Below are 25,687 nucleotides of genomic sequence, written 5' to 3'. Positions count from 1 at the left end.
TATACAATGCACTTTAGATCAAGCAACGATAACCTACTGTGCCATGCTCCAGTGCAGGTAGAGTCAGCGCTCCCCGCACCGTACACCCACAGTTTTATGGGCACTTAGGTTGCATGCGAGCAGTGAAGACAAGGCCCCTGCCCAATGTTATCAGTCATCCGCCTGGCCAGCACAGCCTCAGTGAACAGGGGGTCGCAAATATAGTCCAGCCTCTCTCCTTTCCCCACACCTTGTTCAGACAGAGCTCTACAGCCAGTATTCCAGCCCACAGAGATGGATCAGTGTTCTTCGTCCCAGCTGCAACATAAAGATATCTCCTGGCCAATACAGTCTTTGCACACAGCCTTATCTCAGTCTATTTGGCACAGCGATATGTGGCATGAATGATTCTTAGCATATTGTCTTTCAGCCTGTGTGAGCATGTTATTTAGGGGCCTTTGTAGAACACCAACCACGACAGAGTCCCTATGGAAGGAGCACAGGCACCAACCTGTCAAAATGGCGGCCGCCACACTTCAGCACTGTCTCCTCATAGTAACACCGACCAGCTAGTGTCTCTGGGCGTCTCACACCTGCCCTGGGAGGACGCGGAGCCTGCCGTATCCCCCTGCTCACAACTTTGCTCCTCACTGTATTGCAAAAACAACAGTTGATGGACAGAATGCAGAACAATGTCATACATTCACCCCAGTACAGAGATCTGGGCCTAAATCCATCTTTTTTTTGCACTCCACACCACCCCAGTTCAGACATGGCCATATGCCAATCAGCGTTGACCCTGTGCCTCATGGGAACAGTCCAGCCCGAACTGCCAAGCCATGTCTTTCCTGGACCGGAATCAAGCATCCTAGGAACGGTTTCCGGCTATCAGCCATCTTCAGCCAGGATAGCTTGACTCCAGTGGTGTGGAGAGCATGGGACTCACTTCTGAGCATACCCATCCCACTCGGGGTGACAAATGCAAAACAACAGTTGATGGACAGAATGCAGAACAATGTCATACATTCACCCCAGTATAGAAATCTGGGCCTAAATCTATCGTTTGTTTGCACTCCACACCACCCCAGTTCAGACATGGCCATATGCAAATCAGCCTTGACCCTGTGCCTCATGGGAACAGTCCAGCCCGAACTGCCAAGCCATGTCCTGGGAAGCTTGATTCCGGTCCAGGGAAGACATGGCTTGGCAGTTCGGGCTGGACTGTTCCCATGAGGCACAGGGTCGGACTGATTTGCATATGGCCATGTCTTAACTGAGGTGGCGGAGTGAGCTAAAGAACGGTGATGGATTAAACCCAGATCAGTTGACTGGGGGTGAGTGTTTGTATTGTCAACGCACCGTCCATCACCACCTTTGGTTTTTCTTTGTTAACCATATAAGCAGCACCAAAACAATTGAAGAAGGAATCAACATGACATTAAAAAAATTCACCAGTTTATATAAGTAGACTGTATTCTTATAAACATTTAGACACTCGAACAAAAAAGATCCACAGAAGGGTGCAGGCGATATAGATTTTACAAGCAATAATTAATCAAAGCAATTTCACTCACCTGCAAACAAGCCTGGGCAAAGTCTACAAATTAACACTTAAAAACTTTTTCAAAGAAAACTTAGGTAAGTGTCAATGTGTTCGGTTAGAAGTACTTAGGGTGACCAACTCCAGCAGGGAGCTACTGAGGCAAATAGTAACGTCCACAAGAACATTTACCATCATAGAAAAAGCAGTGCTTCAGCAGTTACAGGCACTTTATATGTGTTGCAATGGATTCCTATAGAGTGGTCTTGATGCAAGGGATGAAGGATGCTGAAGATGCTCTAAGGATGCTGTGAATCGACGGGGGCCTTCCAGTGGGGATGCCGCAGTCAACTAAGATTGTGAGGGAGTTCTGGTTGCAGGGTCGACGTCCTAGGAAGTCCTTTCCAGTCTGGCCGAAGGCCAATCGCAACTGAACCACCAGTCACCTACTTTCGCTGTCACAGGCCAATCCTTCCTGAGTTAATAACTTGCCTTCTGAGGGTCTCAGCAGCTCACCAACAGCACTCCAGGGCTCAAAAAACTTGGGTGTAACCCTGTGCATCAGGACTTAGTCCTCAGTGCTGTACGGCAGTGCTGGTAGAAACTTGTAGACTTTGGGCTACCAACTTGCCTTTGCAGGAATCTCTTGGATTGACAGGACTCAGGAGACGACCCCTCTTTTAGCAGTAACTGACAGGCACTCTTCGCTAGCCACTGGGTGCAGCAGGTGCAGTCTTTGAAGGTGCAGCCTCTCTTTGCTTATCTCTCGGTGCATCAGAGCAGTCCTTCTTTGGTCGTTTTTCCATTTTGTCGAGATCTGATGTCTGGGTGCCAAGGGTAAACCTTTTATCCTCTGAAGTGCCCTCATTGTAGGATGCGGTTGCAGGCAATGGACTACAAGTTTCCCTCCCACCTTGTGATCACTTCCTTTGGAGTGCGGCATCTGGCTACCCCAGGATGTACCATTCTGCCTACTCCCAAGAAGGCAAGACTCCTCTCTCGGTGTTCAGACCTCTCTAGCCCCCCGGAGTGTTGCTTCCTCAGGGCAACACGTACCTGCAGAAACCAGTTTAGCAAATGGTTTCCCCTCTCTGCTCCCCATGCTGCCTGTCTACCTCAACAATGGGGCAGCTCTCCCCCCAGTGTTACACATCTGCACTTCAGAGGCGGCTTCACCTTTGAACCCTGCCTCTTGGAGCTAACACCTAAGTGGCTTCCTGCAGGACGGAAGTGACACCTCCCTGGCCTACAATCCCTCATTATTCTCCTTCCTGAGAGTCATTAGCATTTGTCTCCAGGACGACAGCAGGCTGTCTCATAGATCAGGCTTCATGTGTGCATGGAAGGCTCAGGAGTTTTAAAGGCAACAAAGTGGCAGCTTTGGTAAAGCTGCACACTGCAACAAGTTACATTAATTTCATCTTCAGATACGAATCAGGCTTAATGTAACAAGTTGTTTGACACTTTGGAGTGCCCACTTTGGGCACAACGTTAAGGAGTTAGCACAGCTGAGCGGGTCAGCGTGTAACCCTGTTCTCACCAATCGCGCAACCAAGTCTTTCCACAGTACAAAGATTTGTGTGTTTTATTATAAGGATATGTAAACTACATGTCCTGCCTGTGTCATATGTTGCACACTGCCTTTAGGGCTCAGTAGACCTGCCAGAGGGATGACTTACACACATGTAAGTAGTGGCCTTGAATTGCTGTCAAAGGCAAAGTCGGGCTAAAAGTGCAGGGCTCTACCAGTCTTCAGTGGCAGACTGGTGGACTCATTTTACTTGGGGACCTCCAGGGTGGCACAATGAGTGCTGCAAGCCCTGGAGCACCCCTCTAACTTACATGCCTGGGTACCAATGTACCTGTTACTAGGGACTTACAGGTAAGTGAGCCATTTCCAATTCGACAGCCGATTTGACATACACTTAAGGGTTCCAGCACTGGCACTGAGGTCTGGATAGCAGTCCTCCATGCACTCTGAGTCGAAAATCCAGCAGCATCAGTTGTCAAACTTTAGGATGATCATAGAAAAAGGTGTTCCTTATAATATGCAATTTATTTTTTCGATTGCGAAAATTGTGTTATAAACTGTGCTTCTTCCTGTTGAGTATTATTAATACTAAAGGTTCTGCCACTCTACCAGCACATGAAAGGCAACTGTGCAGTCAATCTGGTTTAGTAAGCATTGTCATATGAATCCAGTTTTCAAGATAGCCGGTGCAATATGAAGACCATGATAGGGCTCTTGTCCTGCGACATACCATTCACTGAGTGGCATGTCGCAACACAAGAGCTGTTTTATGGGCTTCGTATTGAAATTCTTTTCTTAAATGTTGGATTTATTGGTCTTGTAATTACTTCCAGTTTTATACAGTGGGTAGACATATCTATTGTCAAAATGAATTGATAATGTTCACAAAAAAACTCTCAAACTACATTACAGTTAATGAACTGCATACGGAGACTACTAATGAAATGAAATGAAAAGACCATTTATAGAGCGTGGTAGCTACACTCAGGCGTCCTAGTGCTGCAGATATCACACTTGTTGGTGAGCAGCTAAAGCTATTCTGGTTTGTTAAAAAGCAGAGTTTTTAGGAGTTTGCGAAAGGTGAGCAGTCTAGGGTCTGATCTGAGTTGGATGGGAAGGGAGTTCCAAAGCCTGGCCGAGTTGTGGGAGAACAAACGGCCCCCACATCTGGCTCTCTTGAACCTAGGTATTGAGGCCAGGAAGGAAGATCCAGATCTGAGCTGTCTGTTTGGGTGGTTTCGGTTATTAGAGGTTGGTTAATGATAGCACCTGTTCCCCAAAAGGCTCGGTGAGCGATGTACATTGCCATTGCACAATTTTGAATAATCTACAGCTTGTTTAGGGTAGCCTGGGGTGCCCTTAGATAAAGACGAGACAGGATTAAACCCTGGACCATTATCTGTGTTGCATGGAAAGGTAGCAGGGGAACGAATTTACGCAGTAGTCTTTGCAGGCCAAAGCAGGTGGCTGAGAGTTTGGCTGCTTGACAGTTGAAATTAAGGGACTTCTCCAGCCAGATGCCCAGGCTTTTGATCGTGTCTTTAGGCGCAGGGGCAGGTCCCAGGCAAGGGGGTCATAGTGAGTTGATGGTATTGTTGATGGGATTGCCTAGGAGCATAAGCTCCGTTTTGTCCCCATTCAATTTAAGGCAGGAAGATGTCATCCACTTGGTGACTGCTTCCAGGCAGTTAGGTCCGGTTTGCGGAGGATTGAGAGCCACCACTAGCTGAGTGTCGTCCGCATAGCTGATAATTTTTACTCCGAAGGGGCGGACGATCTCAGCTAGGGGGCTCATGTATATGTTAAATAACGTAGGGCTCAAGGAGGAGCCCTGCGGCACATCGCAGCCAAGGGGCTTGGTGGGGGAGGTGTAGTCGCCCTCAAAGACCTGGAAGGAGCGATTGGAGAGGAAAGACTTAAACCAGGTGATTGTTTACCGATTTATTTCTCGTGCGATTAATTTCATTATTTGCACTAGGCAAACCGCCCACTTCCCTTCCAGAACGCAATTTCTTAAACATCTTGTAGAAAATGTGTCCACAAATTTATATTATAACAATGATTCTCCTCCGGGTGAGTGAACACAAAATTAGTACAATATACCACAATAATAAAAACAGTCCTGGAGATGCAACAAAGGCTGCCCGAGAATAGAGTCCGAGGAAGCTACCAGTCAATTTAGATGGATGATTTCTTCCACAAACAGTCAGGCGTATTTCCAATAGGAGAAAGGATAAAACACTTCAATTAAAAAATACAATCGATGAAAATAACCGGGCCCAGCCCAGCCTACCTCGGCCACTGAGGGCCACAGAGGGCCCACCCTTTGCCCGGGCTTAGCCCGGCGTCCCGCAAGCGTCCCGCTTAGCGTGGAGGGTGTGTCCTAAATAGGAGGAGCAAGGGGCGGGAAGAGACTCCAGGTGCGCTCCGGTCTTCACGCGCTGAAGCCTGGGTCTCGCAGTCCCGGCCCCTGTCTAACAGCCTCAGGTACAATCACAATAACTGCCGCGTATCTCCTTTTCCTCCGTAGAAGCAGGCAGTGTAAAGCCCAGCAGAGTCACGGCAAGCAAGAACAGCTGCGAGCGGCATCGGTGGAACTGGCTGCACAGTGCCTTATCTACTAAATCAAAAGATGATCCAAGATTGTTTCAGCATCTTTAACACCCCACTAAATATTATCTCCTGGAACGCTGCAGGGATTCACAGTAGCCCAGAGAAGTTTGAGTTTCTATTTTCTCTAGGAGCAAATGTGATCTGCCTACAGGAAACGTGGTGTATTGATACGCTGAAGGTCTCTAAGGATTATTATGTTCTGGAAGTCCCTGCCGTCCCCTCTAAGAAAGGTCACGCCAGGGGAGGAATCGCTTGCTTATTATCTAATAAATTGCACTGGAAATTCACCCATTATATAGATTCTAGTAAACTTTTCCATGCTATAACCATTGACAATTTGTTTAATAACGGCATAAAGTCCCCTATTGTAATTGTGAATGTTTATATTCCTCCGGAAGAGTGTTTTAATGTGATTTTAAAGCAGGTATTTCGATACATTGATCTAATTAAAAATGTCCCATCCCCTCCGGACATTTTGTTGGTAGGAGACTTGAATTGCAAAATTTCCAATGTTAGTCTGGATCTTTTTAGGAATAAACCTAAAGAAGAGGCGTATTTTGTCCCGCAAGCACTCTTCCCTGATAAATCAGTGACAAACAAAAGAGGGAAGATTTTGCTAAATGAATTAGTGGCCGTCGATGGACTTATATTAAATGGGAGATTTCCGTCTGACGTGCCTGCAAAATTTACTCACAAGTCTCCGTTTGGGTCCTCTATCTTGGATTATGCTATTGCAGACTACGGTTTGTTCCCTTTTATTCAGGACCTTAAGATAATATTTACTCCTCTGAGCGACCATAGTATACTGCTTGTTACTATTTCCTTAAAGCCTCTGACAATTGCACCTTGGTCTTTTAAGGGCAGTGATGCCGCCTTTCACGCCTCTTCGGGAAGGTGCTATTGGAATCCCACAGCCATTAATGGGGTACAGGATTTTCTAGCCGATACCCTATTAGTTTTAAATGAGTGGCATGGGAATGAAATAGCATATTTTGAAGAATTTGTGCGCAACATTATTTTTTATGCTAAAAAAACTTTCCGACCTAGAAATAGGGTAGCGGTCCCGAGCACATTGCGTAGCCTGAATAAGGAAATAAACATACTGGTCCGCGAACAATATCTTGATAGAGTCATGGAACGCGGAAAAGAAATATCAAGGCTAAAAAGAAAGAGAAGTAGATTTCAGTTAAAATTAAAAAAAGTAAGGGAGGACAATGTATGGATTAATTTGAGGGAATCTGTTGTCCACGGCAGGATCAGAGAATTTTGGACTATAATCGGTAAGGGGTGCGGTTCTAGACTAGGCCCCTCCCCTATCCCTATAGCGGAAGAGGTATGGATTTCCTATATTCGGGACCTCTATGCAGGGAATGGGATTTTAAGTGACGATATTGCCACCGGTGTTAATTCAGGTAATGATATCGCCATCAGTGTTACTCCCGTGGGTCTTACTAACTACCCCGTTGAGAAAGAAATTGAGATAGCTATAAAAAGCATGCGGGTCTCCGGGGCAATGGGACCCGATGAACTCCCCATGACGGTCCTGAAGTCGGATCCTGTAAGGTGGAGTAAAATCCTGTTTCCCCTGTTTAAAGCATGCTTTATGACGAAAATGGTACCTGCCTCTTGGAGGGGAAGTATCTTGGTCCCTATCTTTAAGAAGGGAAATAGGGATAGCCCCAGTAATTATCGTTTGATTGCTCTCCTCGACTCCATCGGAAAGGTGTTTGCGAAATGTCTTCTAAAATCCCTCTCAGGTTGGGTAGAGGAGAATAATATCTTGCCATTCGAACAGACTGGCTTCCATAGGGACCACGGTACGTTAGACAACCTTACTGCTCTTCATGTGGTTACAGATAAGTATGTTCAGGTGAGAGGTGGGGTGGTGTATGCTGCCTTTATTGATTTCTCCACAGCGTTCGACAAAGTGGACCGTGGAACGCTGTGGAGAAAATTGGCAGTGCTTGGTCTTCCATCCTATCTGTTGGAGCTGGTGCGGGCTTTACATACAGAGACCTGGTGTAGGGTCCTGATGGGGGGCGAAAGGGGGTTATCGGATATAATTCCTTCTTTGAATGGCCTTAAACAAGGCTGTCTGTTGGCCCCCCTCTTGTTTTCCCTGTACACGGTTGACTTACCCGCTGCCTTGTCTTCCAGAGAGGGCATCGCCCCGGTGGTCGGGGGGACCCCTATATCTTGCCTGATGTACGCCGATGATGTCCTTATTCTTGATCTAACCCCCAAAGGACTCGCAAATCGGCTTCATGCTCTTCATGCTTTTGCTGTGGCTCATCACATGAAGATTAATATTACTAAAAGTAAAGTTATGTGTATAGCTGGTACGAAGAGGTGCCGCTCTGTTGATTTTGGTTGGTTTATCGGGGGCCAAAAACTTGAGGTTGTAAAGTCCTATACTTTTTGGGGGAAAATTATTACGGCTAACTTGAGTGAGAAGCTCCACATAGAGCATTGTACACGCAAAGCTATTGCCCATGGCAAAGGTTTAAATTCTCTATACCATGCAACGGGGAAACGGCACTTTCCGATTTTATTGGAAGTGTACAGATCTAAAATCCCCGCTACAATTTTGTATGGTATTGAACTTATAGATGTGAAAAAGTGGGACTTTTGCCATAAGATTGAGGGGAAACTTTTAAGATCTCTCTCCTCCCTAAACACTGCGTGCTCTTTGGCCGCCTGTAGGCTCGACTTTGGTCTCAGGAGTAGCTGGGTACAGGGATTATCGGCCCTTGTTAGATGGGTGGCCTGCCTTGCAAGAGCAGAGGTAGGGACAATGAGAGCTCTCCTCAAAAGTGAATTATTGGGTAATTTTAATGAGTTTTCTCAACTTGTTCGTAATTTTAGAAAAGCTGTAACCCTTCTAAAATTAGATGAAACTGCCTTGTTTTTGCATTCTTCTTTACAGTTAAAACTTGTTTTAAAAGCAGCTTCATGGGACTTATGTTTCCAGATGGATAAAAAAGTAATTTGCGGAAAAAGGAAGGTAGATCCTCTCCTTGATTCCTATCTGATGAAACTCCCACAACCCTATGTAATATGGAACCTACTGCATGGTATCCGTAGATTTTGGTTTCTTTTACGCTATGATTTATTACCCTTAAACCGACTGTTATCTAAATGGTATGGCTCCTCTCCCTTGTGTAATCTTTGTAAAGTAAATATCCAGGACTGTATGCATGTGTTGCTGATTTGCCCCGCGCTCCGTAAATTGCGCTTTAGATGGTTAAAAGTTATCTGTCTGCATCTAGGCATTGTCACTTTGAACGATTTTCTGTCTGCACTTTATTGCCCTCCTAATGAAATGTTCTGCTTCCATATTTTTAACTTTTTTAAAGGGTTCTTAGCTATTTATTAATATGTCTCTGGAGATGTGTCTTGACTGTCCGACTTTTGTAGTTTGGTTTCATATGTCAGTCTCGTATTTACCTGAGGATGTTTAAAGGATATAATTTTCTCTTGCTCTTTTTTGTAATGTAAATGTTGTGTGTCAAATTTTGTATATTTTATGTGGCCCTCTTCTGAGAGCCAAAAACATAATAAATAAAATTGACAGGTGATTGCCAATCCTGAGACTCCCTTACTTCTAAGTCGATGCAGTAGTATGTTGTGACTCACAGTGTAGAAGGCGGCACTTAGGTCAAGGAGAATGATGGCTGCGGAGCCTCCTTGGTCCATGATCCTCCTGGCCATCTCCGTTACTGCGACCAAGGCGGTTTCAGTCCCATGGAGGGGGCGGAATCCCGTCTGGGTGGAGTCCAAAAGGTTGTTGGATTCTAGGAAGTCTGTTAGCACTGTATTGGCATATTTTTCCAGCATTTTACTTAGCCAGGGCAGCAGGAAGATAGGACGGTAGTTGGTGGGATTGTTTTGATCTAGATTAGGTTTTTTGAGGAGGGCTTTGACAATTTATTTATTTATTTATTTATTACATTTATATCGCGCATTATCACCGATTGGTCTCTAAGCGCTTGTACTTGGGAACTCATCATCACAGGAGGATAGACAAAACAGATTATACTGAACCCCAGGCTTCTCGGAAAAGCACAGTTTTTAACATTCGCCTAAAAGGTAGTAAGTTTGATTCCTTCCTTAGACCTGGAGGCAGCTTATTCCAAGCTGCCGGCAGGGTCGTTGAAAAAGCGCGTCCACCAAGGGTGGTCAGACGATAGCGCGGGCTTACCAAGAGAACGTCCTCAGATGAGCGCAAAGTTCTTCTAGGGATATAATGCACCAGTCTAGCTTTAATATAACTGGGAGCGTTGCCAAAGACCGCCTTGTGTGCGATGCATAGACCTTTGAATAAAATCCTCTGCCTGATGGGCAGCCAATGTAATTGGTAGAGCAGAGGAGAGGCATGCGTGCCCCTAGCTTTCCCAAATATCAGTCTAGCTGCATCATTCATCACAATTTGCAGTCGTGAGAGTAATTGCTGGGTAATCCCGGCTTGCTTCCATTGGAGTGGGACAGTGCCGGTGGATAGGGAAGCATTAAGTAGCTCCAGAATGGTGGGTAGAATGTGGCCAGTGACTGGGAGTAGGGTGCTTGGGGGTGCAGGGTCATTAGTGGAGCCGAACTTTACCTGGTGCATGATAGATTCTAGATTGGTGGAGTCTAGAGGAGGAAAATGATCAAGGGTGGCTGAGGACTCGGTCCCTGGTTCAGAAGGTTTCTCAAGCGGTGTCAGGGAATGGGGGAAGGAGGTGTATATTGTTTCTATTTTTCGGAGAAAAAAATCTGCTAAGTCGTTACAACGGGTTTGGGCATTCAGGGGGTCTTGGGGTTTTCCTGGAAGTTGAAGTAGAGTTTTTGCTATGCGACATATTTCCTTAGGCTTTCAGGCGGCTTCGGTAATTTTTCCTTCGAAAAAGGATGTCTGCGCGCACTTGATTCTGGCTTTGTTCGTTTTTATCGCTGCTCTGTATGCAACTTTCCTGGAGGGAGAGTAGCCCAGGCACCATTTCCTTTCCATCTTTTTGCAGTTACGTTTTAATTGCCGTAGTTCCGGGGAGTACCAGGGCGCGGTCCTATTGCTGCGTTTGGAATCAGTGGATTTAATGGGGAGCACAGAGTCGAGTGAGTCGGAGATCCATTTGTTATAATTCTCGTTGGTCAGAGTCGGATCAGAGATGCTGGGTGGTTTTGAGATTCCAAGACCTGCCATCCATTCGGCTTGGGGGAGTTTGGACCAGTTATGGCTTTTACGAGTTCCTGAGAGAATGGGGGAGTGTGGGCCAGGAGTGCGTCGGTAGAGGGGGATAAGGAAGTGGTCCGTCCATGGAAGAGGAGAGGAGATCCCTACTAGGAGATCTGAACAGTTGCTAAAAATGGGTTCGTGTAATAATAGGTCGGATCACAAAATTCCGAATTGCAGTTGGTTGCAATCTGACCTACCTCATCAATAATTATGAAGTACTTTGCAAACAGTGACCCACTACGACTGGATGCCATGACCGGAATGGTCAGCAGACCACCATATCTGTGATTCCATTTAAATAAAGTAAACTTTTATTTCTAAATGTAGGCTCTTTTCCTTTAAAGCTAACGGGACTACATTTGAACATATTTTTTTTAAGTTTGTTAAAAAGTTGGCAGTAGTCTCATGACCCGCTGCATACACTCCGATATCCTTTTTTTATCTTTTTTTTTTAATATGTGACTGCCAAAACTTGAGAGTATGTAACTTTTCAATGTTTTGTTTCTAGATTTCGGTAGCAAAACATTGATACCTACCATCATGAATCATTATTTAGAAGGAACATCCTTAACATGCCCCTTCCAAATAGCTATTCGTTATACCTTTCTAAACTCAATTTGCAATTTGATAACCTGTTGCAGAATTGCAAAATGGGGTTGGTACATTTAAAAAAGTCATTTAGTGGTCGCAAATCCTGTGATTAGGTGATTCTCAAGCTTTGCGAACGCTAAATGGCTTTACACGTCTGGCCCATACTCATGAAACGTGTTGATGGACAGTTGCTCTGAGGTGGACTTGTAACTTGTCTAAAGAATAATGACTTTATTTTGTGATGTAACCTGAATTAAACATTTGGATAAAATTAATTTGAATGTTAATTCTGATTATTATTGTCTCAAATATGAAAGGAATGGAATATAAACAGAAGAGGTGGTATAGGGCTGTTGTAAAATGTATTCTTTGCAACTAACTGGGGTGAGCATAGAGAAAGCAGCTATTTGAACAGCATTAAGAGAAACATATGAGAGAATTTTAAATTGTAACACACGTCAGTAAACTGTATGGGTGTGCGCACTATTTCTATAGTGCCGGGAAACGTTTTAATTTACCCTTTTATGAACAGTACTCATCAGACAATACGATGTAATTTCTAAATAATGCTCCTTTCATACCGATTGCTTTAAGTCTCTAGACGGCTAATGTTAATAAAGTTGCCATGTTGTGCTTGCTTTCTTCGCTTCTCTCCCATCATAGAACAATAAGAGAATGGGCAGGGGCCAAGAACACTGAAGATGTGAGAAGGAGAAACCAAATACACTGCATTAGGGATAGGAGAATGACAATCAGGCCTTTGTGAACCACAAATGGAGGATGGGTGCAGGGACACACTGGATCCGGGAACACAAGGCCAGGCAGAACACTATTTGGAAACCAGGTGGAATTGAAATACCCTAACAAGACAGCAAATTCCATACTGAAGGAAAATATGAGGTCACTACTGGTATACTAGAACAATACTGAGTCCAAGAACAACAACACAAGGGTTGGCAGCAGACCATGCTGCACCTCAATTAAGCGATACAAAAGGGGATGATGGACGGAGCGTTTGAACAAATCAAACACTCACCCCCAGTCAACTGATCTGGGTTTAATCCATCACCATTCTTTAGTTCACTCAGCCACCCCAGTTCAGACATGGCTATATGCAAATCAGTATGACCCTGTGCCTAGTGGGAACAGTCCAGCCCGAACTGCCAAGCCATGTCTTCTCTGGACCGGAAGCAAGCATCCTGGGACCGGTTTCGGATTCATAATCCTCATCAGCCAGGCTATCTTGAATCCAGTGGCCAAGTGAACAAGGGACTCACGTCTGAGCATACCCTGCCACACTTAGGGCGAACAAAGCGATACAAAAGGGGATGATGGACGGAGCGTTTGAACAAACACTCACCCCCAGTCAACTGATCTGGGTTTAATCCATCACCAATTACCAGCACAAACTCCAACCAACACATAGGAAAGATAGCAATAAGCTCACGCTGTATTGGTTCCAGTAAAATGCCAAGTGACAGGTATCGCTTCCACTGCGGAAGTGGCATAGGAGAAAGGTCAGAAGACCCACAACCCCACTGCAGTGCACCCACAGAGACAACTTAAACATATTTTTTACCACACATGGGTTTGGAGTCTGCATGACAAACCTCCTCCCTGGTCCAATCCACAGGGAAAACCCTACATCACATCACACTTCATGTTTGGGCCTTGACATCCCCTCACCAGAGCTATTAGAGCAATGCAGCTAGACCTATTCTGCTTAAAAAGGTAGGATCACATCTCACCTGCTCTTGTATTACTAAAGTGCACTTGCTTCCGGTTGTACAAAGGGTCGACTATAAAGCTCTATGACTAGTCCTTTATACCTTACAAAAGAAAGCTCCTGCATATTTTTCTATCATATTTCTCTCTTAACATCCAGCTAGATATCTAAGTTAACCCCCTTAAACACTATTTGCCGGTACTACAGCCTAGATGCAAAGAGCCATATTTATGACTATTGTGGGAAAAGGGCAGGAATGCGCCATATTTATCCAATACGGCGTATTCCTGACCTTTGCTCCTGCGGAGGCGCGGTTTAGCCAGCCTAGCACCAACTCAGGCACCCTTGCGCAATGCTCCTTGGGAGGCGTAACATTTTGGCTTATTCCCAGATTTGAAAGTCTTGGTATATCAGGGAATGCGTCAAAAACCATGGGAGTTGTGTGTGGACACCCACCACAATGCCCATGAAACTCCTCCCTTGTGCACAGTAAGACATGCAGTGAATTGCACTGCGTTGCCTTACTCCAGATTTTTAAAGCCATTCAAAGCCACGCAATGTGGCTTTGTGCGGCTTTATAAATCTGGCGTAGAAGTTTGCATCACACATATACCACGTTGGTGCTGCAAGCATGATGTGAAGCTCTCATGAATATATGCACCAAATTGTTTAAGGTTTCTCACTCTGAAAAGCAATTGCCTTTCGCCCTTCAGTGTGAAATGGACCTAAGGAAATTCCACAAACAACTGATGACCCACCTTCTCTGCAAACCTCATGGTCCTGAGTCTGCCTTGGTATGTTGCCTGTTGTTTCCTTCTCCTTCTGCCTTCCCTTACCAGAAGCACTCTTCCTTTGGTAGTTCCTTTGGTTTGGGGCATCTGTCCATTTCATTACTAAAGCCATAAATAAAAATAAATATTGATTATAAAAAACAAACTCCGGAGTACATAGTCTTGGTAGAAAATAAGTAAAAGTACACCCGCCTCCCTGAATTTATACAGTTCATGAGCAATGCTTCATATGAGCAGGTGGTGGCCACAAGCGCTCATGTTTGGGTACGGAGACTTATTTTTCAACACTAGACCTTCACGCAGGCAAGAGAGAAAAAGTAGAAAAGGAACAAATAAGGAAGAAGAAAAAGATAGGAAAACACAAAAATAAAGGGAGAAAACGAACAGAGAAGACAAAAAACCACAACCGTGAGACAAGGAGAACTAAAGTGAAGGGTGATGGAAGAGCAGGGCATGAGGTGGAATTCAAACTAGGTTGCCTTGCAGCCCCAGCGTTCAATCAGTGACGCTGCACTTTTTTATTTTTTACTTTTAAACAAATGAAGAGTTGTTACCAAACATTGCATTATAATTTAATGCATTACAACTGTAAATAATGTATAGCTTAGAAATGCCCCCTTTGCAGTAAGCACAATCAAATACAGCTTTGGTATCTAGTTATATGCAGGTGTTGACCTCTCAAAATTAGCATTAGTACTTGCTTCTTATTACTACAAGTAACATAAATAAAGCAACTGGAGTTGTGTTTACCATCAAGAAATGTTTTCTGTGAAAGAAACAAAATCTAATTTATCGATCAGTATCACGAGGAAAAAAATTGAAAAAAGTGGGTGATATTGGCACAGTCTTGGTATTCTTCAATATGTAAGGGCTGGGATGGATCTAAACTGACCTAGCTTCCCTCTTCAAACGTATTTAAAATAAAAAGATGTATATTAAGAGGGTGCAGAATTTGTGGCACTGGTCATCTTCAACAACATCTTCAATTTCAGGAACTTGGCAAAGTGTTAAACAATATAGCTGATAGAAAACACTGCAAAAAAGGTAGATCTTGGAGGTAAATTGACTCACAAAAAAAGGTTTTTGCGAAGGTGACACACTGCAATAATATACTGAATTTCGAAAAGTTGTTGTTTTCCAGTGAAATAGTTTTTGCGAACACCGCTAGATTAAATGATTTCCAGGAATCATCTCAAGAAATTCAACTCCAATGACAATGTTCGCTGTAATTCCATCTAAGTTTATTCCTACTCTATAAAGCATCTGAAATAAAATAAATAAAAAGAAAATAAGATAAATAAAACAAATAATGGCCACACTGTGACCAGATTAGTCCAAATGCCACATTCAGAATTCATAACAGTCCAGAAATTTGACTGGATTAATGGACCTCCTCAAGATTGAGCTAAATGAGAGTTATTAAGATTTGTAGGATTTAAAGAAAAAACACCCTAAGCTAAGGGAGCTGTTCACTAACTTGGTTACACTTGAGCACGGAATCTCCGAATATCCCCATGCTGATGACTTGTGGGCACTAAGCAAGCCCTTAGACACTAGAATTGATATCAGTCAAGTGTCAAAAGCAGTGGAAGCCTCTTGGTGCCAAAGCCTAGAAGATGTTGGACGCTCAGCTGTACTGAACTATCCTTTCATGTAATTGAGGAAGAGTTTCAGCTCCTGGAGCATCTTTAAAGTCCATCAATATTTCTACTTCCTGTCAGAGGTAGAGCAGAAAAGGCATTAGGTTTCCCATTGAGCTTCACCATTATCTGGGTGTCAATGGTAATTCTATGTAAAGCAAAAGAAAATGAAGAACCTAGGTAGCCAATAGAGAGACCTGAGCAGTAAAAAGAAAGGACTTAATTAATGTCAGCTAGGGACACAATAGGTAAGGGAGTAACATGGTGAGGTATAAGGAGGAAGCACACCTGTTGGAGTCGTGCCAGTTAGGAATGAGTACATTCACTTGAGGGTACTCACATCTCAATACCAAACCATTAGATAATCAATGCATCCATCACCACGGCCTCATTGCCTGAAGAATTTGTTCGACACAGTATCACACCACACCCTTATCAATAGGCTTCCCAACATTGCAATCCAAGTAGTTGCCTTCAAGTGGATCACCCCCTTACTCACCAGTAGAACCCAGTGAATCATCCTTCCTCCCTTCATCTTGGAACCCAAGAACACCATCTGCTGCATCCCTCAAGGTTCATACCTCAGCCTTACCCTGTTCATCACCGACATGACTCCCTTGCCCAACGTTGTCAGATCGTATGGACTGAACATCATAATCATATTCTACACTGATGATACTCAGCACATTTTCTCACTATCGGAAAACCCCTCCACCACACAGACAAACGTCCACAGGTGCATTTGTGGTTCCGTGGATTCCGGACCCGTGTCATAAACATCATCGTATTATGACGATTTTGGTATCAGCAGACCGAGAATGACGAGTTTAATATATACAAGTATTTCCGTCATGTTCGAGTGACGAGATCACCATGAAATCAGAGATTCCGTTCTGAACCCTCGGGTTCCATTTTGTGTACGGCAGCCATTTTGTGATTGCCCTCACATAGGCTGATGACTAAGGCCGAACGAGTCTTAGGGACACGTACACATTCAGCTGACTTCTGTGTGACCTGGGCAAGCTGACTCCACTGCCCGAAGCCAAACCTGTTCGGCCAGTTTCTTTCCCAGTGGCCGATCGAGATTAGGATCAAGGCACAGCATACCATAAACCCTTCATTGCACACAACTATGTCTAATCTTACACACACCTATCTCTGATCCGTTCTTTATGACCTGTTTTACGATGAGGAGGTGCCCGTTTTTATTAGGGGTCCAGCCGATTTATCTGATGAAGAGTGTTGGGTCTTGCCGGGTAATTGATAGTGGGCTGGACGATAAAATGTGGGTTTGTCATGTAATGCTTTTATTGTACACATGGGATTGGTTTACTGTAAATAAGGAATGTTTGCCTGAAGCATAATATTTTGTATAAAAAGAGTTGACTGACTTTGTAAGATTGAGCAGTCTCCTGAGAATATACACCGTGTTGTACTTCTAGGATACCTGTTACTGGCTGCAGCCAATACATTTGATCTTTGACGTCACCAAGAAGTCTCTGCGTTTCTGTAGTCTGGGACAGGAGAATCCGGAGTCTTTGGGTGTGTCCCCTGGCACAGCTGGGTTCTAAATAACCCGGTACTTCATTTGGCGCCCAACGCGGGGCGATTTCAGCGGTACCGGTCCAAGCCTGAGGTTCGTGAGGAGCTTCGTGTGAAAATTCTGGAGGAAGGCCAGCCACTTCTTCGACCCCTGTATGTCGTCGTGGTCCGAAAGTCTTTGCTGCGAGGTTCCCCGCTTTCCGACGGCTACGAAGGACTGCTGCCCTGACTATCGCCCTGTCTTGGACCCTTTGATGATTTGTAGAGCGAGACGATAGACGAGTCTTCTGGTGACGTCATCGATACCTCAGTTAAGTATGAGTGGAGCGTCTCCCAGTCCTTAGTTTTGGTTCTTAGTTTTTGGGTATCCCCTTGGGATCTTTGATTTGGAACTTGCAAGTACCAAAGCCGAGGGACTCGTGTATTCACGAGACTATCGTTTTTTGATATTCCCTTGAAGTTTGAAGCTAGACTAGAGAGCGAAGATGCCTGGTCTTAGCAGACTTGGAAATTTGTTTTGTTGTGGTCGAAATAGGGATTCCCGATTGGAGGACTCGTGTCCGGTTCCTCCGATTGGAACTCCAACCTATGAGCTTTATGTGAAGCATGGCGTGGGCCCCATCACATATAATGAAGTATGGATCCGATACACCAGGAAGGATGGTGTTCTAAAGTGGCCCCAATATGGTAGTTTTGACACGGAGATTTTAGATAACCTAGAGGTTTGACTTTTTAAGAAGAAAACCCGTCCGGCGATGTTTGACTCTTTTCGCCTATGGCGAAAGGAAGCCAAACAGAAAGAAATTAAATTAGCAAAGAGAAATAAAAGAGAAAAGGGTATCTCGATAATGCAAGCTGCTATGCAGTTTAAAGATAACGAAGAAGAACAGGCGAGTGAGCAGTTGCACAGGCAACGTAAAATGGCGATTGATAAATGCTATCCAGTTTTGCCGCCTCTCCAGCAAGATGCAACGACGGAACTTGAGAAAGATCCTTTAATGTCACATTTGTTGAGTTCGCCACCCCCCTATGCGCAGAGTGCTACAGCACCTCCACAACCTTTAGTTGTGCAACCTCCGGTTGTGTTGCCTCAGGTTCTTCCACAGCCGCCAGCTCTTCTTCAGTTGGCTCCTACTCCTCTGGTGCAGACTCCTCCAGGGCCGCCGACTTTGCTACCTGCTCATCTTTACTTCCTACGACTTTGCCTCCTGTATTGACTACCCTTTCCGATATTCCTTTTGATACTGCCTCTGCGTCTGCTTTGTCTCATTCTGTTTTTCCTCCTGTTCTTTTGTCGACTTCTCCTTCTGTTCGACAGAGAATGACTGATACTGTTGCTAGTCTTCTGTCTCCTTTCTTTGGGCCATCAAGAATGACCCCTGTTTCAACGCGTAAACAGTTGCGTAGTCAATTGCCTGATTCTAGAGAACGGGAAATATTGGATCGTTTGGCGCATAAATGGGTTACTGACCCCGCAAGATATGAGCTAGAGTCTGTTATGGATGTCTTCCGTCAATGGGAAGCACCGAAGCAGAGATATGTGTTTGACAAAATGTGTGCTTTTCTTTGTGAAGATTTGGAGGATAATGATTTGGAATCCAATCCGCCTGAGTTGTGCCGTGTACGGCTCGAGTTTGCAAAAGGCACGATTGTGGGTTCCGATGTTGAGGGAGCAGTTGCGACACTGTTGTCATTTAGGAGTGAGGCTATTTCTCGGTCGTTGTTTGAGCCTGATCCCTCTGTTAGGAGGAAAGTGCGACAATATCCAATGAGAGAGGTTCCTCCGGTGTGGTAGGAAGCAGTTCAAGCTGATGCTGTTAATAATATTGTAGCTGCACCGCTCATTTTCAATGCGTTTGGGTACATGTTCCATGGAAGAGAGCTGAAGTTTTGGCTCTTAAGCAGACTTTGCCTGACCCCCGTAAAAATCCTGCAGGGTATTATAAGGAATTATCACAGACCGCAGACTCATGTATTATGAATTTAGCTGACAGAGACATGTTGTTTGGAAATGTTGTTCCGCAGCCTTTGTGGGGATTGATTCGCCATACGGATCATACGCAGGAGTTAGGTGACACATGGGCTAATATTAGTGCTACGAATGACAGACAAGTAGGCGGTGCTAAACCTGAGCCTTTAGTAGCAGAACTCCCTGGTAAGATCGTTACTTACATGAAGACTTTAATGCCTGCGATGCGTGTAAATTGGGATAAATTGTCTGCATGTAAACAGAAGAAAGAGGAAACCGTGTCTGATTTCTTCACCAGGTTTGAAGAGACGTTTATCGACCATAGTGGTCAAGACATGAGCACAGAAGGTGGTCAAAGGTTGTTCGTTGACAAGTTTGTGCATAATTTGCTTCCCGAATTATGTAAGAAATTGAAGGATTCTGAGAGTTCTTGGGCTGTTTCTTCATCAGCACAAATACTGGCTACTGCGCAGTATTATGAAAATAGAGATAAGGACGAGAAAGATAGAACAGACAAGAAAACTAAAGAATTGAAGACGAAGGTTCTTTTACAGCAGGCGTATCCGCCTCGTGGTGGTCAGCGTGACTATCAGCAACCTCAGCAGTTTCAGAGGAACTCGCAAAGGTTCGAGTTTTCTCAACCACGTTTTCCTGTAGGCCCTAATCAGTGTGCATATTGCAAAGAAGAGGGTCATTTTAAAAGTAGTTGCCCTGTTTTGTTACAGCGTATGAATGGCGTTTCTAGCGCAAGAGGTCGAGGTGTTCCACAAGCACCTAGAGGTAGAGGACGTGGAAATTTCCCCCAGAACGCGCGTTCCTTTTCTCCTCAAAATTCAATGAATAGTTTTGCTCAGCAGAATAACGCGTCTGGTAGGACGACTCAGTACTATGCTGATGACTACAATGCAGAAGTTGAGAATATGGAAGGTGATGATTGCTAGGACAGCCATAGACAAAGAGAGGGAGTTGTTTCAGTTCCAGTAGATCAGAGTGGACCTTATGTTGAAGTGATTACATCAGGTGTGTCAGAACCTTTTCTGTTGGATACTGGTGCTACAAAGAGTTCTATTATGCACTCTAAACTCCCTGGCGCACCTTTGTCTGGCGAGACGAATGTTTCAGTAGGTTTTTCTGGCGCCCCGGTTAGGAACCCGATTTCGAGTCCTATGTCCCTTTCCGTTGGACCTTGTGAATTCGAAGCACCCCTTATTCTGACGACAGGTTGTGGTGAGAACTTTTTGGGATTGGATCTGTTGAAAAGATTGTACGCGACATTGTATTGTTCTCCCTCTGGAGTACCACTTACACTGGGTAAGAAAGTGGTCTCCTCATTGTATTTGTCGAAGGATAAACTTCCGACAGAATTGTCTTCTCTTCCTGATTCTATTTGGGCTACTGGTCCTAATGATGTGGGTCTTTTGGAGATACCGCCATATGTTGTGACGTTGAAAGCGAATGTTAAAATGCCACGCATTCCCCAATACAAGATTTCTAGTGAAGGTGAAAGAGCGTTGCTAGCGATAATTCATGATCTGATTGAAAAAGATGTAATTGAAGAAACAAGAGGTAACGTTTGCAATAGTCCTGTTCTGCCTGTTCTGAAACGCACTGACTCTTCCCAGCCACCTGTTTACAGGTTTGTGATCAATCTTAGAGAGGTGAATAAAATCGTAGTGCCACAATTTCCAGTTGTTCCTGATATCACTGCCTTATTGACTATGATTCCAGCTTCCGCGACTTGGTTCTCGGTGATTGACTTGAAGAATGCCTTCTTCAGCATCCCGATTGCCGAGGAGAGTAGGGATATTTTTGGCTTCAGTTTAGGAGGCCGAAGCTTCCGGTTCAAACGCGCTCCTCAAGGCTATTGTGAGAGTCCGTCAATCTATAGTCAGGCTCTAAAAACACAACTTGATATGATTGTTTTACCTGATGGAGCTACTCTTTTTCAGTACGTCGACGATTTGTTAGTTGCCGCCGATACAGAGGAAATCTGTAAGAAAGCTACTTTATATTTGCTACGTCATTTGTCTGATTTCCATCACAAAGTGTCTCTTTTGAAGTTACAGTATTGTCGACAAGAAGTGACCTACTTAGGTCATCTCCTATCGAAGGAGGGAAGAAAATTGACCCCAGAAAGAATTCAAGCGATTACAAAACTGAGTGTGCCAGTTACACAGAGAGAAGTGCGTGCTTTCCTGGGTATTACGTCATATTGCAGACAATGGATAGCGAATTTTTCCCTGCTGGCTAAACCGTTGGTGGCATTGACCTGTAAAGACACACCGAATCCCCTTCCGTGGTCCGAAGATTGCCAGAAAAGTTTTTATGAACTGCGTGATGCGTTGTGTTCGGCTCCTGTGTTAGGTACCCCCGACTACAGTAAGCCTTTCACGCTGTATGTCCACGAGAGAGAGGGATGTGCTTTGTCAGTGTTGACACAGTTTTTTGGGGACAAGCAACGTCCATGTGCATATTTCTCGTCGACTTTGGATCCGGTAGCTAGGGCGTTGCCGAGTTGTTTGAGAGCCACAGCGGCAGCAGCTGTTTCTATTCGGCAGTCTGCTGGTTTGGTGATGAATAATACATTGATCGTAATGGTTCCACATGCAGTGGATACTTTGTTAAACAGGACCAAGACACAGCACTTAACTAGTGCTCGATTGTCAGGTTACGAGTTGACACTTTTAGCGAGTCATGTGCACATAAAGAGATGCAACACATTGAATCCAGCTACTTTGTTGCCAGTTGTAGCAGAGACAGATGTTTCTAAACAGCATGATTGCTTTCTTAGGACAGAAGAAGAAACGAAAGGGAGAGTAGACCTTAAGGACACTCCTCTTGTGAAGTGTGATGGTACCTTATGGGTGGATGGTTCATGCTTCAAGCTTCCGAATGGTGATACGACTGCGGCATATGCTGTTACGACTTTGCATACGATTGTTGAAGCTGCACGTATCCCACATAATTCAGCTCAAGCAGCAGAGTAGATTGCACTTACGAGAGCGTGTGTATTATCAAAAGGAATGAAAGTGACCATATATACCGACAGCCAGTATGCGTTTGGTGTGGCTCATAGTTTTGGACGATTGTGGAAAGAGCGTGGGTTTCCGACATCGCATGGAGCTAAGATACAGCATGGTCAGTTGGTGAATGAGCTTCTTGAGTCACTTACTTTGCCGTTGCAAGTTGCGATTGTGAAATGTAGTGCACACAAGAAGGTTACTGACGACGTTGGTCGCGGTAATGCGTTTGCTGATGAAGTTGCGAAAGAAACAGCAAGAGATGTGATGAGTCGAATGTATGTTGCGGGCCCTGAAAGATGGATTGGTGACGTTGGGATGTGTGAAGATACGATAGAGAGTGTGAAGTCTATTCAAGCTGAAGCTACAGAGAAAGAGTTGAGTGTGTGGAGAGAGAGTACGGGTTAATTAGATGCAAATGGTTGTTGGATTGAATTGTCAGAGCATCAACGATGGTTGTTACCCGATGCGTACATGCTTGCAGTGGTTACGATGGCACATGGGATGGGTCATATCAGTGTGAAAGGGATTTGTAAGTTGTTGGCTCAAGTATGGCAAAATGCTGGAATTCCTAAGTGTGCAGAGAATGTGGTCAAGAATTATATGGTTTGTCTGAAATACAATCCTGGTAAGGGAACTCCAACTCCAGCTGGTCATTTTGCACCTCCAACGTATCCGTTCGAGGTTTTGCAGCTAGATTCATCCACATGGAGAGGTGCAACAACTTGAAATACGTACTCGTTGTTGTTTGTGCCTTTTCGAGATGGGTAGAAGCATATCCCCTGAAGGATAACACTGCCTTATCCACAGCTAAAGCCTTTGTCAAGGAGTTTTTCCCTAGATTTGGTTTGCCGAGAATGGTTTGGAGTGATAATGGGAGTGAATTTGTGGGTCAAGTGATGAAGAGAGTATGTGAAGGGCTAGGGATCCGGCAGAAATTTCACGCTGCAAATCACCCCTAATCAGCTGGACTAGTAGAGTGCTATAATGGCACGCTAAAACTGAAACTGGCCAAAATACAAGCGAGCTCTGGTCTTAAATGGCCTGATGCTTTGCCTTTAGCACTTTTATCGTCAAGAATGACTGTGCATTCACGAGTGGGACTTAGTCCATATGAGGTTGTGTTCGGTCGCCCGGCTAACATATGGGGAGTGCCGAGACCGACAAAATACAGCGAGATTGAACACCCTGTACTGCTCGATTACTTGTATGATTTGACGGCTAAATTGCGTGTTTTACACCAACAGGTTCACGATACTCTGACTCAGGCTTCTGAAGATCCAGGACACATTATCGATCCTGGTTCGTGGGTGTTGGTCAAGAACTTTCAATGGACAAAGAATGATCAGCCCCGCTGGAACGGCCCCTATTTAGTCCTGTTGTCCACGAGAACTGCAGTGCGAGTACACGGAAAAAAGAACTGGATCCACGGCATACACTGTAAGAGGGTCCTTTTGCCTCTGCCGTACGACCGGTGGGTCCAGGAGGGCATTGCAGATTCTGAAACTGAGACTGTGCCTCGTTTTCTGCCTTTTAGCAATGGACGTTTAAAAGGGACAAATTCCGAGCGTGAAAGTGACAATCTTTTGCAGGAAGCCGTGCCACCATCGGTTCGATTGGACACTACCGAGCCTGAACTCTTATTCCAAAACCAGACGTTACCTGGAAAAAGCCGTTACAATCTGAGGCCGAGGACTATGGACAAATAAAAAAAATCCTTTTCTTTGCTATTTTTGAAAGTGCAGATCTCTCATCTGAGAAACTATTTTGATTTTTGTTTTTCGAACCACCATCCGGGTTCAGCTGTAGGGTTGCGGCGTCAAGTCTTTGGAGTGCAAGCCGAAGACACAAGGTCGACGGTTCTGGTTGGTTCTTGGGCGTTTCCCTTGGACTGACAGGCGCATTCCTTAGCACGGAACACCCTACCTCCGCGAGCAGCAAGGTTAGAGGATGGAGTTTTTCGAGATGGAGAGACTTGCCAACGAGATGAATTACAGAACCAAAATGTGTACAATAATGATTAGAAAACGTTTTCTGATATTATGCATTTTTATGTTGTTTAGCGTAATGATATTTTTAATAGGATATGTTTTATTCTCTTTTCAAGTGACGTTTTTACCCATTGCACAGCCTATTCCTTCTTCTACTGTCTCCTCACATTCTTTTTACCCTCTGCCTGAACATGAGTCTGTTAGAAGATTAGAGTTTGTCAATAACTCTTTCGTTGAACTTCTACACCAGCACCTATTGGTAGTGAACACGACTAACTGTTGGGTGTGTGGTCTTATGCCTCATACCACTGACAAAGGTATTCCTTATCTAGTCCTGCCATTCAGTCACAATGGTTCTGTGTGGGCATACAGAACAATGTTCATCTATGCTCATGAAGTCCACCCCCTACGTTCTGTAAAAGATAATCCAAAGAATAGTGCTCTAGTTAAGGGTATAGTAGACATGATTAGAGGAGCTACTTCCTATGAGACTATCCCGAGAGATGAGACACTAGCGTACATTGGATGGAACGTAACCGGATATGGAGTTAGTCTGAGTGAGAACCAGCGAGCGAAAAGTTCCTCCCCGATTTGGGTTGTACCCCGTCAGGGTCACTACTGTCTGCAAGGTAATGGCAAGAATCCAAGAGCTCAGTTAGGGAAGAGTATCTGCACTGAAACATATGTTTTTGCATCCCAGACTTCCCCATCGTTCCTAGCAGCTAAGGGTACCTATTTCATCTGTTATGATAAAGCATACACATGGTTGCCCCCTGACGTCTCGGGCACATGTTTTGTTTCGTTCCTGTTGCCTCCCACCTACACAGCTGCGGCAGATTACTACAAGACAAGGGTAGTTAGAGGTGTCTTCAGTAAGGAAGATACTGCAGGACAAGAATTGGGAGATTTCTTGAAGGGTTTTCTGCCGTTTTAGGGACCTATGGTTAACAGCAGGAACATACGGCAATTGACGAGGGTGGTTGAGTCCACCGTAGTTGAAACTGCCGGTGCCCTTAGTAACTTGACTGCTGAGCTCCAGTCGGATCGTCTTATGACTCTTCAGAACAGGGTCGCGTTAGACGTCATACTTGCAGATCGAGGTGGGGTATGTAAAATGATCCAATCAAGTTGCTGTGTTTTCATTCCAGACAATGCTCCGACAGTGTACAAGGCCATTTCCAAACGGCACAAGATCTCCGAATCTATACATGTGGATAAAGGAGATTGGTCATTGGTGGGATGGTTCTGGGAACTGATATCCGCCTGGGGATGGAAGATTCTGATGGTCATTGGGATGATCTTAGCCATCCTTTTCCTGTTCTGTCTCTGTGTACAGTGTGCTCCTGCTATATGCTGTGCTACATCGTGTGTAAGGAAACCTGTATCGAGAGACGAGCTAAGTAATAGGATGATGCTACAGCAACATCTCACTGATTTTAAGAATATAGACCTGGACTCAGATTAGCGTGAGTGTAGGTTATTGCCTATGTAAGGGCAAAAGGAGGGCTGTGGTTCCGTGGATTCTGGTCCCGTGTCATA

General features: G+C 44.7%; 1 long non-coding RNA gene across 1 annotated transcript in view; it reads right to left on the bottom strand.

Moving 5' to 3' along the window:
* The window catches only part of LOC144819279 (uncharacterized), a 373,378-nt gene that overhangs the window by 44,862 nt on the left and 302,829 nt on the right, over positions 1-25,687 (bottom strand). Inside the window, exon 2 of the long non-coding RNA XR_013607255.1 lies at positions 13,954-14,088. This is a non-coding gene — a long non-coding RNA (uncharacterized LOC144819279). The remainder of the gene's footprint in view (positions 1-13,953; positions 14,089-25,687) is intronic.

Source organism: Lissotriton helveticus, chromosome 2_1 (assembly GCF_964261635.1).
Source record: "Lissotriton helveticus chromosome 2_1, aLisHel1.1, whole genome shotgun sequence".
Classification (NCBI taxonomy): Eukaryota; Metazoa; Chordata; class Amphibia; order Caudata; family Salamandridae; genus Lissotriton; species Lissotriton helveticus.
This window is presented reverse-complemented; position numbering and strand designations above follow the sequence as displayed.